Source organism: Leopardus geoffroyi, chromosome B4 (genome assembly GCF_018350155.1).
Source record: "Leopardus geoffroyi isolate Oge1 chromosome B4, O.geoffroyi_Oge1_pat1.0, whole genome shotgun sequence".
NCBI classification, from domain to species: domain Eukaryota; kingdom Metazoa; phylum Chordata; class Mammalia; order Carnivora; family Felidae; genus Leopardus; species Leopardus geoffroyi.
Window position 1 is genome coordinate 90,804,727 of NC_059341.1, and position 23,932 is coordinate 90,828,658.

General features: G+C 43.1%; 1 long non-coding RNA gene across 1 annotated transcript; it reads right to left on the reverse strand.

Moving 5' to 3' along the window:
- Nucleotides 1-3,400: 3,400 nt before the first annotated feature.
- Nucleotides 3,401-17,655, reverse strand: LOC123591083. Its single transcript, XR_006709109.1, has 3 exons — nucleotides 17,274-17,655; nucleotides 12,312-12,397; nucleotides 3,401-4,037 (listed from the first exon to the last, which is right to left on the reverse strand). It is a non-coding gene; the product is annotated as an uncharacterized LOC123591083 (long non-coding RNA).
- Between the last annotated feature and the right edge of the window lie 6,277 nt (nucleotides 17,656-23,932).

Consider the following 23,932-nt stretch of genomic DNA (forward strand, 5'->3'; position numbering starts at 1 on the left):
TAAATGGAAGAACCACTAAAAGAAATCTCATCCAACTCCTGCACATTTTAAATTACTTTTCCTGTTGGAATAAGGCATGTATTTTGCTTGTGATGCACAAGTTTACCTTGCAATCTTCATTTAAAGACCCATTTTACTTCCCACTGAACTGACAAATTTTTATGATCGAGGGGAGAGAATTATAATTGCAAACTGCTGCAGTGGTCCTTTGGCCAATAACCTGAGCTATTAGACCAGGGCACTTAGACAGGTTACATCATCTTTTGGTGCCTTTGCTTTCCTTGCAGGTTAGCTCCTGTTTGTTAAAATACTGCTAATGAGATTGACATCATGAGGTCAGTTTCCATAAGCCTGTTCCATAGCTGCAAACTACTAAGACATCTTGCAAACATGAAACCTTGATCAGAGGAGAGATCAAATAAGTGAGTTTGGCTCACTCTTTTGCCAACCCTTCTCCAACATTGTGAAAATGCTTAACACATGTCTTAGTGATGGTAGATTGTGTCCTCCCTTTGTACCCAGCAAGAGGGATTTTTCTTTTTCTAAAGCAAGAACAAATATTTTTCCACTTCTTTACTACTATTAGCTTACAAGCTAGCACAATCAATTAAGAGGTATATTTTTATGTCTCTGCTGTGGATAAGAAATTATGCTGTGATGGCTATGTAGGATTAAATATAGGATAGCAATTAGAAGATGCCAGAGGAAAGTATTGGGGAAAAAAAAAAAAACATTAGAGGAGGACTTGTTTGCTGGACTTTTTTTTTAATCCAATGGATCATGAAGAATCATTGAAGGTCCTTGAGTGTGAAAGTGACATAATGAAAGTGGCATTTGGGGATACGTTGAAAGAGGGATAAATACGTTGAAAGAGGCATTTGGGGATACGTTGAAAGAGGGATAAAATAGGAAGAAAAGGCAGAGGGTCACTGCCTGTCCTAAAGATACTATGAAGCAGGAATAAAGGGACACTTTTCCTTAACTTGAAGCTGTGGGAAAGCTAGAGCCCAGCTACTAATACCAAAGGTGGGTGGAAGGTTTGGCTCCTGATAATTCCCTCTTCCTTCTTCCCACTGTCCCCACCCAGTGAGCTAGGTGATTCAGGTGAGGGATGCTGTTCTCTAAGCATTGCAGCTTCCTCCTGGAAGTAGAAGGAGGTTCTTAGAGAGCAGGGCCACCTGATTGGGAATGTGGATAGTTGTGTGTGGTAGTGGTGGTAGAGTTTGGAGTGGCCAAAGAGAAGTGGTCACAGTCCTCACTATCCCTTTCTAAACTCTCAGGAAAGGATCAACAACACATAAGACCTGGATGACTTTGGTTAGCCCCTCCATCTGGTGCCACATTACTAGCCAATTGATATGCTGAACTCACTGGGAGAAGAAGGGAGAGATTGGAGGAGTTTGATTTCTATAAAAGACAGACAACAATCTATAATAAAGGAAGTTGGAATTAATGGCTCAAAGTGCAAGAATATAAAATAAATATAATATATGTCCTCAAAGGAAAAAATATCAGAAATAGAAAGCAGAAATGAACAGTGTAAAGAAGATCCAACCAGATATAGTGGGTAAGAGGAAAGCAATAGATGAACTGAGAATCCCAACAGATGGATTGAACAGCAGAACAGATACCTTGGATAAACTAATGAATGACCTGGAAGACCAAGCCCGTAGGTATCAGAAAGAGATCATGAAGAGAACAACTAGATAAAAGAAAAGTTAAAAGATAAGAATATAAAGAGAGAAGTGCCAGTATAATAGGGATCCTAGAATGAGAAAGTAGGTGAAGAAATATTTCAAGAATTATGACTACATAATGCAAATAATAGTCTTTAGATCAAAAGGGCTTTTAGAGTGTCATACAGTGGAGATTAAAGAAAACACCAGCCATATTATAAAGATATTAGAAGACAAGTAAAACATTCTAGATTTTTTTAAAATTCTAGATGATTCTTGACAGAAAGAGCAGATGACCTCAAAAGGAACAAGAATAAGCTATCATCACAATTTTCAGCAGCAACACTGGATGCAAGAAGGCAGTGGAGTAATACATTCAGCACAGGAATGTTGCTTTTGGGGTTTTATACCCTGATGAATTATCATTGAAATACAAGGAGTGAAATGAAGATATTCTTAGATATACAAAGTTTGAGAATGTTTACCTCCCAAAGACCTGCTTTGAAATGCTGGTGGAGGATAAAGAATCATTCCAGGAGGATGCTAAGAATATGGAAAGTGTATTAGTCAGTGCCCAGTCAGGAAAACAAATCATTTTACATTGTTCGAATTGAGAGGGATTTAAAGCAGGGAGGCAATTACAAAGCTGTTGCTCGAGGAGCAAAGAGGAAAGGGTGTTCTACTGCGAGCTCAGGGGGTTATTCCTGTGCCTGGGAGCATATGAGCCTCCCCCTTGCTGTGACCAATGCTGGAGCAACACGGTCAGCGGTCAGCGCTGCTGGAACCGCAGAGTCACTGATGCTACTGGAACCACAGGGCTGACGCTACATAGGAGCCGCCACTGCTGCTAAAGCCAGGGTGCTGTCAGAAAGAAACAGGATAGTTCTGACCTTCTTTCCAGTGCTGATCGGGTGCAGGCACCTCCCATTGGCTAATGAGGATTTAGCTGTAAGGAACTCTGGGAATTTACAGGCTTCCTGCTTGCACTTCTTCCACAGAATAGAATAGTGAGTGTGGGGCTAAGAGCCAAAGACAAATATCTGGCCTGGGAACTAAGAGTGTGTAAATAAACCAGAAAAGTTAATTCCTGTTTAAATAAGGAGAACAACGAGAGAAGACACGAAAGGCACATCTATACCGGTCTAAAACAAAAGCAAACAATACCGATATTTCAAGGAGGTGACAGTGTGCTAAGGTGCCTGTCTGTTCTGCATAAATTCATAGATACTGGAAAATGTAAGAAATTGATAGTATTCTATTTCATATCTTACCATGTCCTTTGAAATCTAGAAGGATGACATATTTTCTATTTTGGGGTTTTCCCTTTTTTGTGCTTATTATTATATATTTTAATGTTTATTTTTTTTTGAGAGAGAGAGAGAATAAGAAGACAAGTTGGGGAAGGGCAGAGGGAGGGAGACAGAGGGAGACAAGAGGATCCTTAAAGTGTATCACTTGGCCCTGAGAGTGGAGAGCCAGATGCGTGGGGCCAAACTCATGAACCCTGAGATCATGACCTGAGCTGGAGTAGGACGCTTAACCAACTGAACCACCCAGGAACCCCTTGGGGTTTTTACTTTTAAAGAATGATCTGGTCATGGGCTATATATTCATCTATAAGATTTAATTGTTTTTCTAATAATTTGGATAAGCTTTTCATAATATATATTAGCTAGAGAAATATTAGCAAACATATCAGCTATAAATATATGTTATATAGGATATATTGACTGAAAATATATGGTTGGAAATCTGTTGCTAAAGTTTTGAATTTGGTTTATTTTTTGACCTACAGAGGTTTGGGATTTTTTTACCTAGTCAAATCTGAGCAGAGTACTCTATATGTTTACCTGTACCATAAGGTAAACCTCAGGAAAGCCCACTTTCTTCACACATTGGTATACTCATGTGTATACATTTGATCTATAAATCACAGAAAAGAAATTAAGCAGAGAAAGAAGTGGTTGGTGTTGATTTGAAATTCTCCCTAGTAAAATTTCTACAGCAAATATTAGACCTAATATTTGGCATAGATGATGCTCATTCCATTTGGAATGTTTCTTTTTTTTTTTTTTTTTTCATTCATTCGTAGCCTTTAATAAAAGGTGAATTTGAGAGCTTCTCTGGGAACAGCTCTTGATGTTGACAGGATAATGAATAGGGAAACAGGCAATGATGGTTCATCATCTTCAGCTTGAACAATGGCGAGAATTCAAATATGGGTTCCCTGAAACATGAATTTTTGCTGGTTTGCTATTGCTATTTCCTGCAATCCTGTTTGGCTCCAGGAATCGATGCTCTTTACTTCTTGCTGTTCTTTGACAATTTCCTGATCGTCTCTGCACTGGTTTCCTGTGGCTGCTGCAACAAATTACCAGAAATTTAGTGGCTTAAAGCAACACAGATTTACTATTGTGTTACGGTTCTGGAGCTCGAGAGCTCCAAAATCAGTTTCACTATGCTAACACTAAGGTGTTGGCAGGGCTGGTTCCTTCTAGAGACTCTGAGGAGAGAATGGGTTTTCTTACCTTTTTTCAGCTTGTGGCTGCCTGTGATCCTTGGCCTGTGACCCCTTCTCCACCCTCAAAGGGTATCACTCCAAACTCTGTTATCATCACATTGCCTTCTCTGACTCTGAGCCTTCCTGCCTCCCTCTTATAAGGACGCTTGTGATTACACTGGGCCCACCTGGATAATGCAGGATTATTCTCCCCATCTCAGAGGAGATGTTCTTTCAGCCATATAATGACATAACATTCACAGGTTGCAGGGACTAGGACGTAGACATATTTGGGGGCCATGATTCAGCCTACCACTGCAAGGAGCACAGTCTGAACCTCCTCCCATCCCATAGTGCTGTGGGGCCTCAAACTTGCCCTGTTGTTGTAAGTGCGCATCTGGTATGCCTGGGGTGAGAGCTGGTCCTCTGGTAGCCCTACAAACTGCAGGTTTCGTTATAATCCTTTATTTGGGGCCAGACTATACAGTTCATGTTCTTCCTCGGTTTCTTTTCTTGTTTATGACCCCAGGTCAACATTTAGACAAGCCGGGGCAGCCTCCTACACTCTAGCGGACTGCATATTGTCCTCTCATTATCAGCCAAAGCGAAGAGAACATCTCCCATTGAACCAATCCTCAGCGTCACAATGATGCCAATCCTGTCACTGGATTAGACATGCCTACATGTGGGCGCCAGCCCAAGTTCTCCTCACCTAACCTGGGACACATTATACTTCATGTTACTAATTCCTGGTCACTCCTTCTTGAGGATGAGGGCCACAGCACGCCCAGCCCTGCTTTGTCCCAGCCACAACCTCTTCCCTCACTGGGTTGTCAGAGTGCCATCTTTCCCTGGGCCAGGTCCGTCTGAGTTGTGTCAGTTTGCAACCACACTGAATGCTCCTCCCTTGGGAACTATCTCGGAAGCAGGCTGAACTTTTTTGTGTTTGTTTGTTTTTTTAATTTAAATTCAAGTTACTTAACATATCGTGTAGTATTGGTTTCAGGAGTAGAAATCAGGGATTCATCACTTACACATAACACCCAGTGCTCATCCCAACAAGTACCCTCCTTAATGCAGGCTGAGCTTTTTAACATTTACTTTATAGATTTCTAGAGCTGTAACATGAGGTTACTGTTGGTTTACCAGGTGCCTACAAGGATTAGTTAGCAGTAGCAGGCAGCCTTGGTTCTTCCTGTGCACCAGCTCCCCTTTCTCTTTATTACTTTTTTTTTTCTTAAAAGATATTAAAATTTTTTTAAGTTTATTTATTTATTTTGAGAGAGAGAAGGAGAGAGAGAGAGAGGGAGCGCATGCAAGCAAGGGAGTGGCAGAAAGAGGGAGAGGGAGAGAATACGGAGCAGGCTCCACACTGTCAGTGCAGAGCCCGATGTGGGAAACAACAAACACTTATTATCTCACAGCTTCTATAGGTTCAGAACCTGCAGGGTGAGGCTTATCTGGGTGCCTCTGACTTCCTGTCTCTTGGGAGGCTACGGTCAAGGTGCTGGTCGGGGCCGGAGTCAACTCAAGGCTCAGAGGGAGCAGGATCCACTTTTAAGCTCACTCACACAGCTGTAGACAGGTTTCAGGCCCTCACTAGCCAGAGACGTCAGTCCCTTGACCTATGGGCTTCACAGGACTTTTCACAGCATGATAGCTTGTTTCTGGAAGAGTGAGGGATGAAAGAGAGAGAGAGAGAGAGAGGCCAAGACAGAAGCCATGATCTTTCATAACCTGGTCTTGGAAGTAACATCCCATCGCTTCTCTATTCTACACCTAGAAGGGAGTCACTGAATGCAGCCCACACTCCAAGGGGCAGGATTACACAAGGAGTGGGTACCAGGGGGCAGGGGTCACTGGAGGTCATCTTAGAGGTTGCCTGAGACCCCCTCAAGAAGAGTTAGAGAAACAGGGTGCTATCTCCCAGTAGGGAGCAGGGTGTGCACAAGCTGAGAGGGGTCATAGGAGCGCTTCAGAGAAAACGAGCTGTGAGCAGAGTTGTGCATTTACTCATACCACAACTCGGGCCACTCCCTTTCTCCCGGCCTTCTCTCTGGGTTCTGTTTTATTAACCAAACGAACTGAACAAAAACCAAGAAGCTAACTCCCATGCTGGTCACTTCTCCGAGTTTCAAGTTCTCCGTCCACAACCTGCCTACCAGTGTTTACTTTCTGAAATCCACAGTAGTCATTTCTTTTTCTTTCTATTTTGTCCAGAGTTCATCACAGTTCACAGTGGGAAGGGTGTTCTGTAAGCCGTGTATACTGCCTCTCGTACTGGAAGTGGAGCTCTGCATTATTTGGAATACATCAGATTAGTGTTGGACAATATGTTACCCCGGTTATAGTGGGAGGGAAAAGGATTAAAAAGCCCAGGAATTGCCGGGTCAGAACAACTCATTTGGGCTTCCATAAAAGACTATAATGATTCTAGGGGCGCCAGAGTGGCTCAGTCGGTTAAGCATCTGACTCTTGATCTTGGCTCAGGTCGTGGATCTCCGGGTTCATGAGTTTGAGCCCCGCATTGGGCTTTGTGCTACCAGCGTGGAGCCTGCTGGGGATTCTCCCTCTCTCTCTGCCCCTCCCTTGCTTGTGTGCACACGCATGACTATGCAATCTCTTTCTCTCTCAAAAATAAATAAACATTTTTTAAAAAACTATAATGATTTTAAATTTAATTCTTTTTTTTTTTTTGCTCCTGGAGTAGAAGGAACATGGAGTATCGAGATTCATGGATCTGATTTAAATTCCAGTTCTAACATTTACTAGCAGAGTGACCTCCCGCAAACGAATTAATCTATGCTTTAGTTTCTTCGTCTGTAAAGTCGGATAACGATACGTAACTCTGGATTGTACAGGGTTATCTGAAACAATGTCTATGAAATGCATACAGTACACTGCCTGGTACACACGCAGCCTTCTACAGAGCTTTTTACCTTTCTCTTTCCTTCATAATTCAGCTACCCAGTAAGTTCATGGCGCCGACGTAGTTTGGCATTTGCTAGGCCATTATCCAGAGTATCCCAGTGTGCATGGAAAGAAAACAGCTAGGCCAGAATGGCTGTCTTTGTAGGGAGAGTGTCGCTGTGCGTGTAGGGCTGGCTCTCTGCCCGGGATGCAGGGGTCAGTGGGGCTGCCGCCAGCCGTCTGCAGTGTTAGCCAGGGAAATCAACTCACAGCCCTCCTGGCACCTACTGCTGGACTTGGGTAAACATAATTACAGCCTTTAAAAAGAAAAAAGGGAAAGCAACCAAGATCCCCGCTCACCATGTAAACAGGATGTCCACTGAATGGCAGCCGTGGAGATGTTTATTTTCTGTTCAGGGGGCAATTGACAAAAGGCCTCGGGGAGCCTTTATTGCTGCCTGGGGCAATGGCCTGCCTGCGGCTGCGGTGGTGGTGGTGATGGTGGCTGGGTTTCTCCCAGCTCTGTCTGCATTGCCAACGCTGAGCTTCAGCTGAGAGCTCCGGGGCTGTGCTCTTTGGAATCACCATACCGTCCTTAGAGATGCGGGGTCTGGTTTTCTGTTCGAGGCCCTTTATACACAGATAAATATACACTGATACATACGCATATAAATATACATAGATACATATACACTGATGTCCAGTGTTCAGTTTCCAGTGTGTGACCTAGAGGCTGGCTGCTTCAGCCTCTATGTAATAATCATCTTAATGATAGCTACCATTTACTCAGAGCAAGGCAGCTGGCCAAATACTTCACATGGGTGATCTCATTTAACCCTCGTGATAACCCTTTGTGTTGGTTTTATTGTCTTCACTCTACACCTGAAGAGGCCCTGCAAGGATGCAATTGGATTTGAAGTCAGATTGGTTAAATTCTCAAACCTGTGCTTAAATAGTAAGCTAGGTGAAGGCAGGGACCATGTGTCAAGTTCACCACTATCTCTACGGCCCAGCACAGTGAGAAACATCCGTTGGGTGAATGATTAAAAAAAAAAAAAAATCTACCTGGATGCTCTTCTCCGCTGACTTTCTGGGGAGCACATCTCCCCCCAGTACTGAGAGTGCGTTGCACGACTTAGTCCACATGTTTCTGTTCTGCCCTGGGCGACTTGGGGCACTCACTGGTCAGTGCTGACTGCAGTTGGGTCTTGGGTATGGGCTGAGGCACCGCAGCAGTGACTAATTGGCCAGTGTCTAACCAACAAGACAACTCTGCTTTAGTCCAGGCTTCTCTGGCATTGTAGGCAAGAAAGGCATCTCTTGAGCCTGCTCCTGGGGCAGTGGAAACAGTGAAAGCAGGTGCTTGTCTCAGCTGGTATGTAATCTCTGGAGAGGGGTTTTGCTGTCCCTCTTCCAGAACACAGGTGGGTTGGGATGGAGTTGTGAAGATAGTCTGAGCAGATTTCCCAGGAATGCCAGGACGTGGTCCCTCTACCTTTATAATCCCAAATGTAACTGGCAGAGACCCAAGAGCCCTTTGGTCTTCTAATTCCTTTATTTTCTTTTAAAATTATTTATTATTATTATTATTATTATTATTATTATTATTATTATCAAAGCATAATTAACATACAGTGTTATATTAATTTCAGGCGTACAATATAATGATTCACCAATTCAATACATTGCTCAGTGTTCATCGTGATAAATGTACTCTTAATCCCCTTTAATTCACCCATCTCCTCACCCACCTCCCCTCTGGCATCTACCTATTTGTTCTCTGTATTTAAGAGTGTTTTGTTTATTTGTTTGTCCATCTTTTCTTTGTTCATTTTTAAAAATTGTTTAAATTTCACATATGAGTGAAATCATATGGTATTTGTCCTTCTTTGATTTATTTCTCCTATTTCACTTAGCATTTGACCCTCTAGGCCCATCTAACTCTTGAATAGAAGAAAAGGGACGTGTTTGTTCTGCAGGATAGATTAGGACATCAAAATACTCTGTTCCAGAAGAGGACTTTATCCTACATCCGAACCTTTAGGTTAGAGAGAGATGAAACCTTCTTCATTTCTATTCAGGTGTCCTTGGGGGAGGCACGCGGGTGGTAGCAGGGACTCTCCCTGAAACTGATCATTTCCCTGACTGGAGCTGAGGCCATCATTACCTCAGTATTGTTTGCAAATTACTGCCAAGGGCAGGTAGTTGCTTTAAAATGGCCTAAGTTGTCAGGAAATCTCTGGAAAAGAAATGCATGTCAAAGATTGCCCAAACGGTTTTAGCCATCATGCTCTGATTTATGGAAGCCAATGTCACAGGTCCCAGACCCATCAGTTGATGATGTGTCCTGTTGGGATGCACCAGACCTACAGGTAGACCTGGGATTTCTGGGAGCAGTCTGGGATCAAAGGTATCATTCAATGTCCTTCTCAGTGGTCTCTTTTCCTTATGTTCATTCTTTTCCGCCAAGCATGGCCTCCCACCCTCCTGCTGCCTCTCATCATTCAGTCCCCTGTCCATTCTAGGCTTCTATCACACTGGTTCCCACATAGGGCATAGCAGCATGGAGCAGGGCATTCTGTCCATCTCTCCTGGCTTCCCAGTGTCTAACACTTTATTTATCTTGTTTTATGAGGAGAGATTCTATACTTGTTCCTGTCACAATATTTGGAATAGGCTGGAAGGAAATATTCTGGACCTCTAAACACTTCTTTTGCCTACATTTCTGATACAGACCTTATTCATTGACCTTCCTACATCCAATATGCTTGAGTCGGTGGCAAATTTGGGGCTTTATGCTCTGCATATGTACATGCTCCCTGGTCTCATGCCTGGTTCTACAATGTACACACACACACACACACACACGTGCACACAAGCACATACCTCCTACCCTCTACCCTCTCTATGCTTAAAGGATGTCCATTTGCAGATATAACAATCAAGTACCCAGGGAAAAGGATGGGTCATTATCTTTGGATCAGCTCTTGTTAGTTTAATAGAAATATCCAAGGGACATGAAGATAATGGTCTGTGTTTGGAGAACTCTTTCTTACTCTCAATAATTCCCCCATTAGTTGCTACTGGATGCTTATATCCCATCATATTTCAGAGCTGGTTCCAACTTTCCAGGTGTGGGTTTGACTGAGCTTCTGCTAAATGTCACACTGGTCAGGCAGTAGGCATCACAGAAGTCTTAGCTGAATCGATAGGATTTAAGCAATAGGCTTAGAATTAGAGATGCGGAAAACATCAGTACCTCTTTTTGGTGCCAGTGGCCTTCCTGCTCTGGAAAATTTTATTAGAAGCAAAGTGATTTAGAATAATTTCCCATGAAATAAACCTTTTTTTGCACAGATCACAACAGCCCCTGTCACACGTGGAACCCAACCTGCCACTGCCATTTTATTATTGCAACTAGGAATTGTGACCCCACCCACTGCACCAGCCCGCTCTTTCCTGCCTTCTTGGACTATTGCAACCTACCCATGTGTGTGGCCATGTGTGTGGTCCTTCCCTCTGCTTTCCCTCTTTCCCGTAGTCTCCACATGGCTAATGCTGCTGCTGGGTCCACCTAGGTAGCTATGCTTTGGCCCTAATGCCCTTCTCTGTGATGGGGCTGCTGCGTCTGCAGGGCTCCTGTCATGCTGGGTGGATCCAGAAAGCACCATGCTCCTCCCACCGAGATTGACCATGAGTGACAGTTCTTTCCAAAGCAAAGTGGCAATCAAAGTGTCTCCCAAAGTGACAGGTCTTTCAACCAAACTTGGAGCCAAAATATCACCTTGATAATTTGTGGGACCCAAGGAATTTAACAAAAATCCCCTACCCCTGGACAAGCAGAGCAAGACTAACTCCATTTTGTGCTACACCCACCATCTCATGTATAACCCCCACATGACCTACTTATTGCTTAAGACACTCCCCCACCCTAGTCAAGCCGCTGAGCACACCCTTACTGGAAACCGGCTCATATAGGAATATGGAACCCCTAACCGCCAAAGAATGTAAACCCCGCCTTTTGCCCGCCAAACTTGCACGCCAATTCTGACCAGAGTGATAGGCTAGTTCAAACAGTTACTATAGGGTAAATTGTAATTCAATTGGCCACCTGCGTGTGGACTGACATGACTGTGCAACTTTCTGTGTGTGTTACAATCTCATTGGCCACTGGCCCCTATAAAACTGCCATGCCTCTTAACCTAGGGGTCCAAGTCCCTGCCCCGCTGTGTCGGGTATACTTGGGCCCAAGCTCGAGCTTGCAAATAAACCCTTGTGTGTTTGCATCGGTATTGGCTCCTTGGTGGTCTCTCAGATTCGAAATCGGGGGCATTACAAATTCAGTTTTATAACTAGCTTGCTAGAGGCCTAGAGGAAGAACCCTTAAACACAGAATAAGTTGAGTTCAGGAAATGAAGCAGGATTGTTCAAGTGTCTGGGGTCTGGGACTCTCTGATTGTCAGCCCCAGAGTTTGCTTTTCCTTGCTCTCTGGGGGCCTGGGGCCCTTGTGCAGTAGGAACTTTCCTTGGTGGTCTTCCTGGGCACTCTGTGTGCCCAACACATGTATACAGAATGCCCATGAGCAGCGTTTTCATTCACATGAAGACATGTTGGGGTCTATGCAGAGTTTTTCCAGGCTAGACTCCGAATTATCATTTTTTTTTTTTTTGAAAAATAAAGATATTGGCTGTAACTGCAGCTAATGTTTAAGAGGTAGGAATTGTTTATTTTTTTAATGCTTTTCTGTGTTTTCTAACTTAAAAACCAAGGACAAAGTGAGAGGCCAAGAACACAGCAGATGTTTACTGTTAAACCTAAAAACATTTCTCAATCCCATTTACTGTCACTTTTCTCACTTAACAGTCTGTATAGTAAGAGTCATGTTTTCCAAGGCCCTAACATGTCTTACAATTTTCCCTTTTGGTTATTGCTTAAATAAACACCCAGATGTGCTATTTTGCAAATCATAAGACATATCAAATGTGGTCCTTTCATTCTCTTTATCACACATGGTGCCTTGGCCCCTGGCTTTCGGAGCTGAGCTCAAGTTCTTTGTCAAGCTGAGCTGTGGCAGACATCACTCTCCGTCTGCCTCAGCTGGAAGGAGTGACAATTGTGTTTCACCTCTGGGAGACTATGTGGGCAGAGCTGGCCTCTCCTGGGCCTGCTATAGAGGGGGAAACCGCCATGACAGCAAACTGGCAAGACTGTGGGTTCTGCTCACCTTCATTTGGCTCAGTCAATGAAGGAACAAACATGATCATCAAATAGATGCTTTTGACCGATATGTATTGTTAAGCGTCTTGAAGGCTGTAGGAAGCAAGGGAAAAAGGGCTAAAGATGTAGAAAGAGCTTGGAAATGGATTCAAATTCATTAGGGTTGTTGGTAGACACTATTAATGATTCCAAGTATTTCTTTGAATTAGAGAGTCATGGGGCTCTTTTAAATTGAGTGTTTCTTTGCAAAAGAAAAAAGGGTGTGTGGAGGGGAATTAGCAGATTCCCAAAAAATATAAATTGGGTTTTGGCAGAAAACCTATTTCTTCTTGCCTTCAGAGAGTCATGCAAGTCTCAGGAATGGCAAACATCTGTTTGAAGGGCATCCGACCTTGGCGTGGCAGGCAGCTCAGAAGAAAGGGCGATGGGATTTGGTGTGTAGTTTTCATTCAAGATAGCAGGTGGCCAGGTATTAAGAATGGGGCAGGGGTGCCTGGGTGACTCAGTCAGTTGAGCATCCTGCTCTTGATTTCAGCTCAGGTCATGATCCCAGGGTTGTGGGACCGAGCCCTGTGTCAAGATTAAGATTGTCTCTCTCTCCCTCTGCTCCTCTTCCCTGCTGGAGCGCGCGCGCTCTCTCTCTCTCTCTCAAATAAAAACAAACAAACAAAAGCGGAGCAACTATTCCACAAGTATTTACTGAGTATCCACCGCATGCTGGGGATGCAAAGTTACGAGGACGCACCAAGACCCAAATAGTTTATTCCATCACACAGATGTTAGGATAAAGGTTCACTGTGCATTGTCATGAATATACTGTGCCTTTACTGTGGTTCTTTCTTGTGCAGCTTAGAATTCAGTGGGCAATTACCATGCACGTGATACAGACCAGTAGAAGAGGCTAAGCCTAGTTCACTTTCATGCATATGAACTGAATAGCAGGTCATTTTTTCCTTTCGACCACTTTTTAAAACATTGGCAGGTTATATTGATATTAAAATGATAAAAATAGTCTGAGATTCATGAGTGCAAGTTTGCTCTTGCAAGCTTTGGGCCAGATACATATTTTTAAATTTTTTTTAATGTTTATTTTTGAGAGAGAGAGAGAGAGAAAGAGACTGAGAGACAGAACATGAGTAGGGAAGGTGCAGAGAGAGAGAGAGAGAGAGAGAGAGAGAGAGAGAGACACTGAATCCGAAGCAGGCTCCAGGCTCTGAGCTGTCAGCACAGAGCCCGACGCGGGGCTTGGACTCACAAACTGTAAGATCATGACCTGAACTGAAGTCGACATTTAACCAACTGGGCCACCCAGTCACCCCAAGTGCCAGATATTTTTTAGAATTCCTAATTTTTCTTACTTTATGTAGGTAAAATGGTATGTATATTATGTTATACTGCTAGTGGGTATAGAGCAATATCTGCTATTAAACATATTAAATGATAAACATTTTAATATCTCTGCCATTAAATGAATACATATGAGTATAGACATTAAGTGCGATAAATAAAGATCTTAAGTAAACTCACATCATTTTAGGTCAGGCATTCCTGCCAACTAAGTTATGAGAAAGATTCAGTTTTCAAAGACTTTAAAAATTTCACCAAGGGGGCGCCTGGGTGGCTCAGTCGGTTGAACGTCCGACTTTGGCTCAGGTCATGATCTCACGGTCCGTGAGTTTGAGCCCCGCGTCAGGCTCTGTGCTGACAGCTCAGAGCCTGGAGCCTGTTTCAGATTCTGTGTCTCCCTCTCTCTGACCCTCCCCCATTCGTGCTCTGTCTCTCTCTGTCTCAAAAAAATAAATAAAGGTTAAAAAAAAATTTCACCAAGATATGGTGGATTTATAGTGTTGATGAAGATCATTCACTACGACCCAAATAGTTTATTTCTTCATACAGACACGGGAATAAAAGTTCACACAGTTTGTTGCCATGAATATACGGTGCCTTTGCTGTGATGATTTCATCAGATTTACCTAGGAAACAATTTTGACTTTTCCCTACAAACAAGTTTAATTGTAGGAAAAACACTGCTACCACCCACTGAAGATCTTTTGCTGTTCGTGTTTGGAGTTTTTCCTCCAGGCTTCAAGGCTGACATTCTATTAGAATCACTCTGCTAGTTGACCTCTTGTGAACTATAATGCGAAGTAGGAAACGGGATTTCACCAGAGCCACACTAAAGCTTCTGAATTAGAGCCAGGAAGTATTTTATTTGATGCATCACAGATCATAAAGCCAACATCCTGTCCGATGGCCCTAGTGGCATCAGCATGGATGGCTGGATGGAAAACAGGGGCAGGAAGGATGTAAGCATGGGTTGGTGAATATAAAACCACATTGGCCTTGATTCTGTATCTTGAGCTCTCCAAACTTCTTCCCAGCCTATGACCTTTGTACTTTCTGTTCCCTCCTGGAACACACTACCTTGTGATTTTGAAGAAACTAGCTACTTCCCATCATTTAGGCATTGCTTTCAGTGGCATCTCCTTTGGAGATGACCTTGACCGCCCTGTTTAATGTTATGCACCTCCAGTCTCTTTTTATAACATTACCCTATTTTATTTTCCTCAAAGCACATCTATGAAATGACCTTGTTGGGGCGCCTGGGTGGCTCAGTTGGTTAAGTGTCCGACTTCAGCTCAGGTCACGATCTCGTGGTCCATGAGTTCAAGCCCCGTGTCGGGCTCTGGGCTGATGGCTCAGAGCCTGGAGCCTGCTTCCGATTCTGTGTCTCCCTCTCTCTCTGCCCCTCCCCCGTTCATGCTCTGTCTCTCTCTGTCTCAAAAATAAATAAACGTTTAAAAAAATTTTTTTAATTAAAAAAAAAAAAAGAAATGACCTTGTTATGTGTTTTCTTATTTACTTGTTCATTATTTTTCTCTTTCACACAGTAAAGACCTCTCTGACTTGTTGATAAAATCCTCAGTCCCTAGAGCAGTGCCTGGCATAGGAAGGGACTCAGTAAATATTTGTTGGAAGCATGAATGCCCCCTGCAATAGTACCAGCTCCCCTATTTTAGAATGTCTCCAACCTCTTCCATCCCAATACCCCAGGGTTCTTTGTGTGACAACTCTCCCAGAAAAAAAAAAATATTGCAAATGTGGGAAACGTGATAGAGCATGAAGTGTGGTAGAATATTAAATTAGTCTCATAAATTGTGAATCATAAATCATGGTTCCATCTGTTCTGTGACAGAGTGTAAACAGCAAAATTTTCCACAAGATAGGAACTGAAAACAAAGGGAAGCCATGAGTTTCAACTCATGGAGAGGCTGTTACTATTATGTTGGATTGTGTCCTCTCTCTCCTCCTCACTAACCACTTTAGTCATGCTATGCCTTTCTGGAATAGGCCCAGGAATCTTATTCATAGCAGACATTGGTTTCTTCCAATCTAGAAGTTTCTGCCCAATAGCTCTGTGCTCTGGCACCTGGAAGCCACATAACAAATATTTATTGACTATCAGTGGTAAACTCCACTCTTACACACTTATTCTTCTGAGTCAACTATGTTATTTTTTTCTAAAATGGAGATATCCTTTAGAAAAGGTGACTTATAAAAGAAAACTCTTCCATTCAAATCCAGTATTAATTTGTGCATCGCATTGAAAGACTTGATGAGGTATAGGATTTTTTGAGTGTGGGTCAGTATTTGGGCAGGAGTGGTCTGAGTGAGGCATGGTGAGGGGCAACACAAGGTCACAGGTTGTCCTGAGAAGGGATGGGACATTTGGAGAGGACAAAGGAATGAAGCGTTTCTAAGACAACTGGTTCACATCACAATTTTGCCTAAGGCAAATATGGTGGGGGAAGCTATTCTGGGAGAATTGGTGCCTTCAGATAATGTCCTATTGGCTAAATGCACAGTGGAGGTCCATTTCAAGACCAACCAAACTACAGTTTTATCCAGAGGAAATTAGGTTAAAATGAACATCAGTACACAGATGACATTTCTGAAGGCTTCCCAGGAAACCATAGCAGCAAGTAACTCTGGGGAATGGAAATGAGGGGTAGTAGGGGAGTGGATGGGTCTGCAGAGTTTTGCTTTCCTCTTTATAACCTATTGTAAAGTTTTAGTTTTTCCATGACAAGGTATTGGTTCCACAATTATAAATTTTAAAAATCAATAAAACCACTATCTTTTAAAGATTTAACCATTTAAATCTAGCATTTAAAATGCTAGCTGAGGGGCGCCTGGGTGGTTCAGTCGGTTGAGCGGCCGACTTCGGCTCAGGTCATGATCTCGCGGTCCGTGAGTTCGAGCCCCATGTCGGGCTCTGTGCTGACAGCTCAGAGCCTGGAGCCTGTTTCAGATTCTGTGTCTCCCTCTCTCTGACCCTCCCCCGTTCATGCTCTGTCTCTCTCTGTCTCAAAAATAAATAAACGTTAAAAAAATTAAAAAAAATGCTAGCTGAATAAAAATGAATACTACAGCAATTGTAATAATTGTAGGGGGATGTCATGACAGGGTTCAAATCAATACAGATGGTCCCCAGCTTACAATGGTTCTACTTGTGAGTTTTTGACTTTATGATAGTACAAAAGCCATAAGCATTCAGGAGAAACTGTACTTCAAATTTTGAATTTTGATCTTTTTCTGGGCTAGTGAGATGTGGTACAACAGTCTCTTGTGATGCTGGACAGTGCAGCTAGCTGAGGCTCCCCAGTGGTCAGCAATCATGAGTGTAAACAACCAATTCTGTTTTTCAATAATTACATAAGATATTCAACACTTTGTTACAAAATAGGCTGTGTGTTGGATGATTTTGCCCAAATGTAGGCTAATATAAGTGTTTTGAATATGTTTAAAGTAGGCCAGACTAAGCTGTGATGTTTGGTAGGTTATTTGTATTAAATGCATTTTTGACTTAACAATACTTTCAATTTATGGTGGACTCATCAGGACCTAATCCCATTGTAAGTTGAGGAAGATCTATATATTGACATAAACAGAAAAACCTTGAACTTACAAACACTGTTATTCATATATATTTTCTAGTCTTCTGGGTAGATACTGTTCAACCCTCTCAAGATGTGAAAGCAGCTCCAGAAGCTGACCCAGCAATGGTTCTAGAATGCAGACCCTCAGACTTAAGCTTCTCTGACATACCGCCCCCCTACTGTATACATTCTACTCTCCTCGTGACTCATAATCCTTTTTTCTCCTTCTCTCATTACCAATGTAGACTGCTGCCTCTCTTGAGGGTTTCAAATCCCACAAGAGAATTGACTGTCACTGTAGAGTACTCAGGGTAGAAAGGTTTCCCAGGTTTCTTTATTATTCTTGTATCTTTACTGTTAAATGCAATCACCTGAGGACATGTACAAATGTACCTGATATTTTCAACCTGAAAGTTTGTAACACCTTCTGCACTTAAAATCCGAATTACTTCCTTACACTGAGAGCACACTGAATAGATTTTCAGACTCTCATGAAGTCCCAGTTTGTCTTCTGCAGAGAGAGAGGGACTTTGCTATGACATTCCTTTCCTATAATGAAGTCATAATTACACATAGAAAAAGAGGGTTTGCACCATAGAGATGAAGGTATTATGATCCATAGCTGTTGGGGAGTGTAAGTTTTTGCAACTATCATCCGCTTCTGAAATAGCATACCTTGTTGAATCTAGAAGATGCCAAGCAGGCAGGGCACCAGGATTTTACGTAAGCATTAGTTAAACACTTGATAACTGTAGTTTGTGTAAGAGAAAAATTGTGTAGAGCTGAAGGGATATTAGAGTTGCATCAAACAGTTTTGGGGATTTCCTTTTCCTTTTCTTTCTTTCTTTTTTTTTTTTTTTTTAACATTTTTATTTATTTATTTTTGGGAGAGCACAAGTGGAGGAGGGGCACAGAGAGGGGGACAGAGGATCCGAAGTGCGCTCTGTGCTGACAATCTGACCGTAGTGAGCCCGATGTGGGGCTCCAACTCACACACTGCAAGATCATAACCTGAGCCAAAGTTGGATGCTCAACCTCAACTGACTGAGCCACCCAGGCACCCCTCCTTTTCATTTTCTACTGTCTTCATTTAGAAAGCGTGGGAGACTCTCAATTGGGAGAACTGTAGGTGTGACCTAATTTGGAGCAGTGAGGAAGATCACAGAGATTGTTGAGGCATCTTCTGGCTCTGTGGTTTCCTTCAGCATGGATGCAAGTTAACATTTGTCTGATTTCTCCATAATTTCAGTAAATTACAGCCCCACCCCTGGCCTTACGATAGTAAGTTGTTTCTGAAAAACTCCTTGCAGTCAGACCTCTTATAGGTAAAAAATGGAATGTTCATTGAAATTATTAATGCATAGTTACTTAAAAATTGTACAAAGTCTATGTATGTATGTCATTGAAGCCTGGGAAAGAAAGCTATCTGTCTACCAAACATATGTTGGCCCCTTTTACAGCAGAGGCTTGTTCTCTGACATGCAATGTAGAAAGGAATATGTTCAGAGAGCCAGGCAGAAGGCACCTTCCCCAGCCCCTCTGCCCCATGTGTGTCCACATGACTGCTTCTTGCAAATAATAGTGAGCCAGTGTTCCAGTCATGGAATGAATAAGTCACGGGGATAAAAAGTACAGCATAGGGAATATGTCAATGGTATCATAATAGCGTATGGTGACAGATGGTAGATACATTTGTGGTGAGCACAGCATAACATATAGAGTTATCAAATCACTATGTTGTACATCTGAAACTAATGCAATATTGTATGTCGACTATACTTCAATAAAATAAATAAGTACATAAAAAATTGATATTCCCACTAACACAAAGCAAAACAAGAAAAATCCCACACAACATAACAGTGTAAATGGCACATGAAATATTACTACTATTAGCCAGCAAACCGTGAAGAGGAGAGAAGACCATTAGGCCACCTGGGCTAACCTTTGCACTGTGAGGGTGACTACATGTGGCTCTCTTGTTGTGGCACCCAGGTGCTCCCAAGGCACACAAAATCCCACTTGTTCTCATAAGTGCAAAGAATGCCTCCAGAGCTACAGTTTGTGCGGTACATCAAAGTACTAAAAAAGTTAAAATCTTATAACTCGTATTGGCGATCGCCAGGATATGACTGTGTTGTGGCTTCCCCACCCACCTTCTCCCTTCGTCAGCACATGGCACTTTTTACACTACTCTTGGTACCTGGTTCACAGCTAGATCCAACTGGAGTCTTCAAACACAGATCAAGACCAACTAGCACATCTTGAAGCTCCACACGCTAAGATCCCAAGACGGCTTCTCCATTTCCCTGCACCCTCACACTCAAAGCCCTTCCTGTGGTTGCCAGGACTCCCAGTCGGGAAGGTGGCGCTGCCAGTCCCCATGCCTTCCATTCCACCCACGCCCTCAACCTGGTCTGCACAGAACCCAAGGCCACTCAAACCCTCAAGGAAAGTCATCGCCCAACACTAGGATGAATCAATCCACGACAGACTCCTCTGCGGCAACTACAATGAAGATTTCAAAGAATTTATAATGGTGTGAGAAAAGCTTGTGAGTGAATATTAGAAGAGAATGGAAAATTATGTATTCAATAGGATCCCAATTGTCTAAAAACAAAGACGTGAAGGAAATACACCAATTACCATTGGGGTTCCTGGTTGGTGGATTATGAGTGATTGAAAATATGTTCTGGGGTGCTTGGGTGGCTCAGTCGGTTAAGCCCTGACTCTTGATCTCAACTCAGGTCATGATCTGGTGGTGGTTGAGATCCAGCCCTGGTTGGGCTCTGTGCTGATAGTACAGAGCCTACTTGGGGTTCTCTCTCACTCCCTCTCTCTGCCCCTCCTGTGCTCTCTCTCAAAACAAATAAATAAACTTAAAAAAATTTCTGTTCTCTGCTTTTTGAAAATATGTAAAATGAGCCTGTGTTGTTTTTTAAATGACCGAGAAAATTAAATGTGGTCCCGTCTACAAAATCTTTGGAGAGCTCTGCTGTACTGAGTTCCCAGCCTGAGTCCTGTGCTCTGAGAGTTTCCACTTGGAAAGCCTCTTCGGGGACCCTACAGACCATGCCCAGAATAGGAGCAGGAAAGGAAAAGAGAGCAAAGGGCGTAGTTCTGAATATGAGTCAACATCAGGTTTGAATCAGGCGCAATCTGGAGAGCCACAGCAGATGGTGGGCTCCATTGCTCTCTTGCCTGCAGGTATTCAACTTGTTTCAGACCCCAGTGTCTTCTCTCAGTAGCCCTTGTGCACTCTGGGTGTTCTCCGTTACCCCGTTTACTTCCTGAGCCCTGACAGTGGGAGCAGAGCAAGCAAGAAAGGCTTTCTGGCCAAGGCTGTGCCTTCGCTCATTCTCTCCCTTCCCTGCGGGGGTCAGATCAGAAGCCTCCCATGCTCTGGTCTTGCGCCTTCACCCCTGCCATCCAGACCCTTCCTGCTGCCTCTCATCTTTCTCACGTGATCACTCTGGAGCTATGCAGCAACTATCCTCCACGTGTCATCATTTCCTTTGTTGGGCACATGTGCACACACATACCCATATGCTCCCTAGAACATGCATTGGCATTGCTGGCACATGGTTAGGCATAGCATGCGTTCATTCAGCTAGCGAGCGAATTGCCCTCTGCTTAGTGCCAGGCGTTATTCTAGGTGCTGGGGGGGTACACGAAAAACCAGATAGAAAAGGTCCCTGCTCTTGGAGCAGACTTTCCACTGGGGAGATGGACAGTAAGCAAATACATATACCCTGTAACGTAGAGTAGTGGTAAGTGCTATAAAGAAAAATGAGGCCGAGGAAGGGGCTAGTGACCTGGGGTAGAAGGTGCCCTCAGATAGAGTGGTCGGAGGTGGCTGGTTTGTGGAAGCTCCATTTTGGCAGAGGTTTTGATGAAGTGAAGAAAAGGGCTGTGTCAAGTGTGGGAACAAGGGTTCTGGCTGAGGGGCCAGTAAGTGCAAAGGCCCTGAATCAGCAACAAGCTTGATTCCTGCCCTCAAGTTGCTCCCATTCTAGTGAAAGAGGAGCAATAATCAGGCGATAGCAATATTGCCTGATAGACATTTGTCACTTAGTATCTATAGCTGCCTTGTCTTTATGGCATTTAAAAAATGTATGTTATCTATTGTCCGTGTCCTCCAGTAGCAAACAAGCTCCAGGAGGCAGAGCTGTTTGCATTGTTCATTACAGTATGTCCAGGATGTAAACAGCTACAGGCCCATAGTAGATGTTCAATACTGTTTAAATGGAAGAAAGGATCCCACACTGGTCCCTGTGCTCCCGGTTCTCCTTCCTAGAGGTGACCACTGTTATTTGGCCCTGGGAGAAGCTGTTATTTCAACAGACCACCATTGAGCTTCCACTTGGGGCCTTAGAAGCGAGACTCTGAGAGTGCCAGGAGGTAGAGGGAGCCGCCTGCTGACTGTCGTGTGGACTGCAATGGACACTCGTCTTCTGAGGCCCGAAGACCTGGCTGGCCTTCCTGATCACGGAGCAAAGGGAGGATGAGGAGACTCTGGCTAACCCTGGGTCCACATTCAGGCTTTCATGGGGACTTGGTGCTTGGGAAAATACCCGCCTGCCTCCCGATACACTGAGGCCCCTTCATACAGCTCATTGCTGTATCTCGATACAGGAGATCTGGCAGCAAATATTCTTTCTGTGTGTGAATGTGTAAATCCAGAGCTGCACACAGTCGTGGGTGCTGCACCTGTTGGGAGCCTCTGCTCTTGCAGTGAACTTGATGTACGACCCCTGAGCAGGACCCTGCCTGGGGGTCCCCGGGTTGGGTGACAGGAACTTAGTTCCCATTTCAGAAGAGACTTCTCAGAAAGTACCAAATCCACATAGAGTATCTGGGAAGTCAAAATGAATGTTTTCATCATTATTTCCTTCACAGCCAAGGTAAGACTATCCCTAAAATTTATAGTTGGGGCAACTTACAGCTTATAGGTATTAGGGAGGGAAGAAATTAATAATTACTGAATATCCATTATCCTTGATAGATTAATTGGAAAACTATCATCGAGAATGTGCTCAAGACCACACAGCTAGTAAGAGGGTGGTCACTTAATTAGTTTTAGAAAATTAGAGCAGGATTCCTTGCCTCACAGCAAACCTCCCAAAAAGCAGTCTTATTCTGATGCCAAGTCACCAGTCAGGTTTCATTCTGTCTCTTTGAATATCTTGGGTCAAGTCACTGCATCGTTAGATTCCGCATACCTACATAAAGCTTCACACATCATAGATGCAATAAATTCTTGTTAAGAAACAGAGGAAAAAACTTAGTCACTCATACTTTTTATGAACTGGAATTATTCTATTGATTATTTTTCCTTCATATGCTATTAGTGAATAGCACATTCATTAATTATAACAGTAACACCGACTTTTCCATCTAAGTTAGTGGCCACTGAATTCTTCCACTTGCTTGGTCCCAAATCCTTGGAGTTACCTGCGACCCTTCTCCTCTCACATGGTACATCCAAAATGCCATTACATCCTGTTGGTTCTCCTTTCAAGAGATGTCCCAGTATGACTAACTCTCACCATCTCCCCTGCTACCACCCCGGTGCAAGCCACCTGTCTGGATCACTGCCCTAGCTTCCTAACTGGCCTCTGGGTTTCTGCCCTTGCTCCCTCTAGTGTATTCCCCAAACATCAGAGTGAATCCTATAAAAACTTGTCCCCAGATCACATGACTTCCACATGATCTGTGAAATAGAAAAATCAAGGGCATCAAAAAGCCAAAAGTGGGTTCATTGAAACAATTGATACAATTTATAAACCTTTAACAATACTGATCGAAACAAAAGAGAGAACACACAAATTACCAGTATGAGGAGGGGCAGAGGGGCCATTATTAGAGATCCTACAGGCATTAAATAGTAAGGGAATATCATGGTCAATGTATATGCCAATAAATTCAAGGACTTAGATGAAGTGAACCAACTCCTTGAAAAACATGCATTAACAAATATGACAAAGAAGAAATAGAACATTTCTAAGCCCTCTATTTGTTAAAGAAATTATATTCAAAATAAAAAACCTTCCACTAAGAAAATCCTAGGCCCAGATGACTTCACAGGTGAATTCTCCCAGACATTTAAGGAAGAAATAATGCTGACTTTACACAAACCTGATCAATATTAGCTGTTGTTATTATTACCATCAGTAGGTTTTTCCTGTCTCCTGCCTCATTTTTTGCATCTATATTAAAGAGGACACAACTTTTTGTGGTCTTTTAGAAAGATTCTCAATTCAATGGGAGGTTACTTTGCAATGCCTTTCTCTTCCTCTTCCTTTGCAACGTATGTTCCTTTGACCCAGAATGGTATGTAGTGTTCACAAAATGCTCTACGTTGTTATTGCCTCTGACTTAAATAGTTTTTAACCTTTTAAACAAAACTAGTTATTTCTCTAGGACTTGAGAAGATCTGCCAAACAGTGTGATAAAAAATTTTTCAGGATTCTATCACACCTGGTTTTCTGTTGATCTCTCTGTCTTTAAAAATGTTTTTATTTATTTTTGAGAGAGGGTGAGTGGGGGAGGGACAGAGAGAGAGGGAGACAGAGGATCTGAAGCAGGCTCTGATGTGGGGCTTGAACTCACAAAAAGCGAGATCATGACCTGAGCTGAAGTCAGATGCTTAACCCACTGAGCCACCCAGGCACCCCTATGTTGGTCT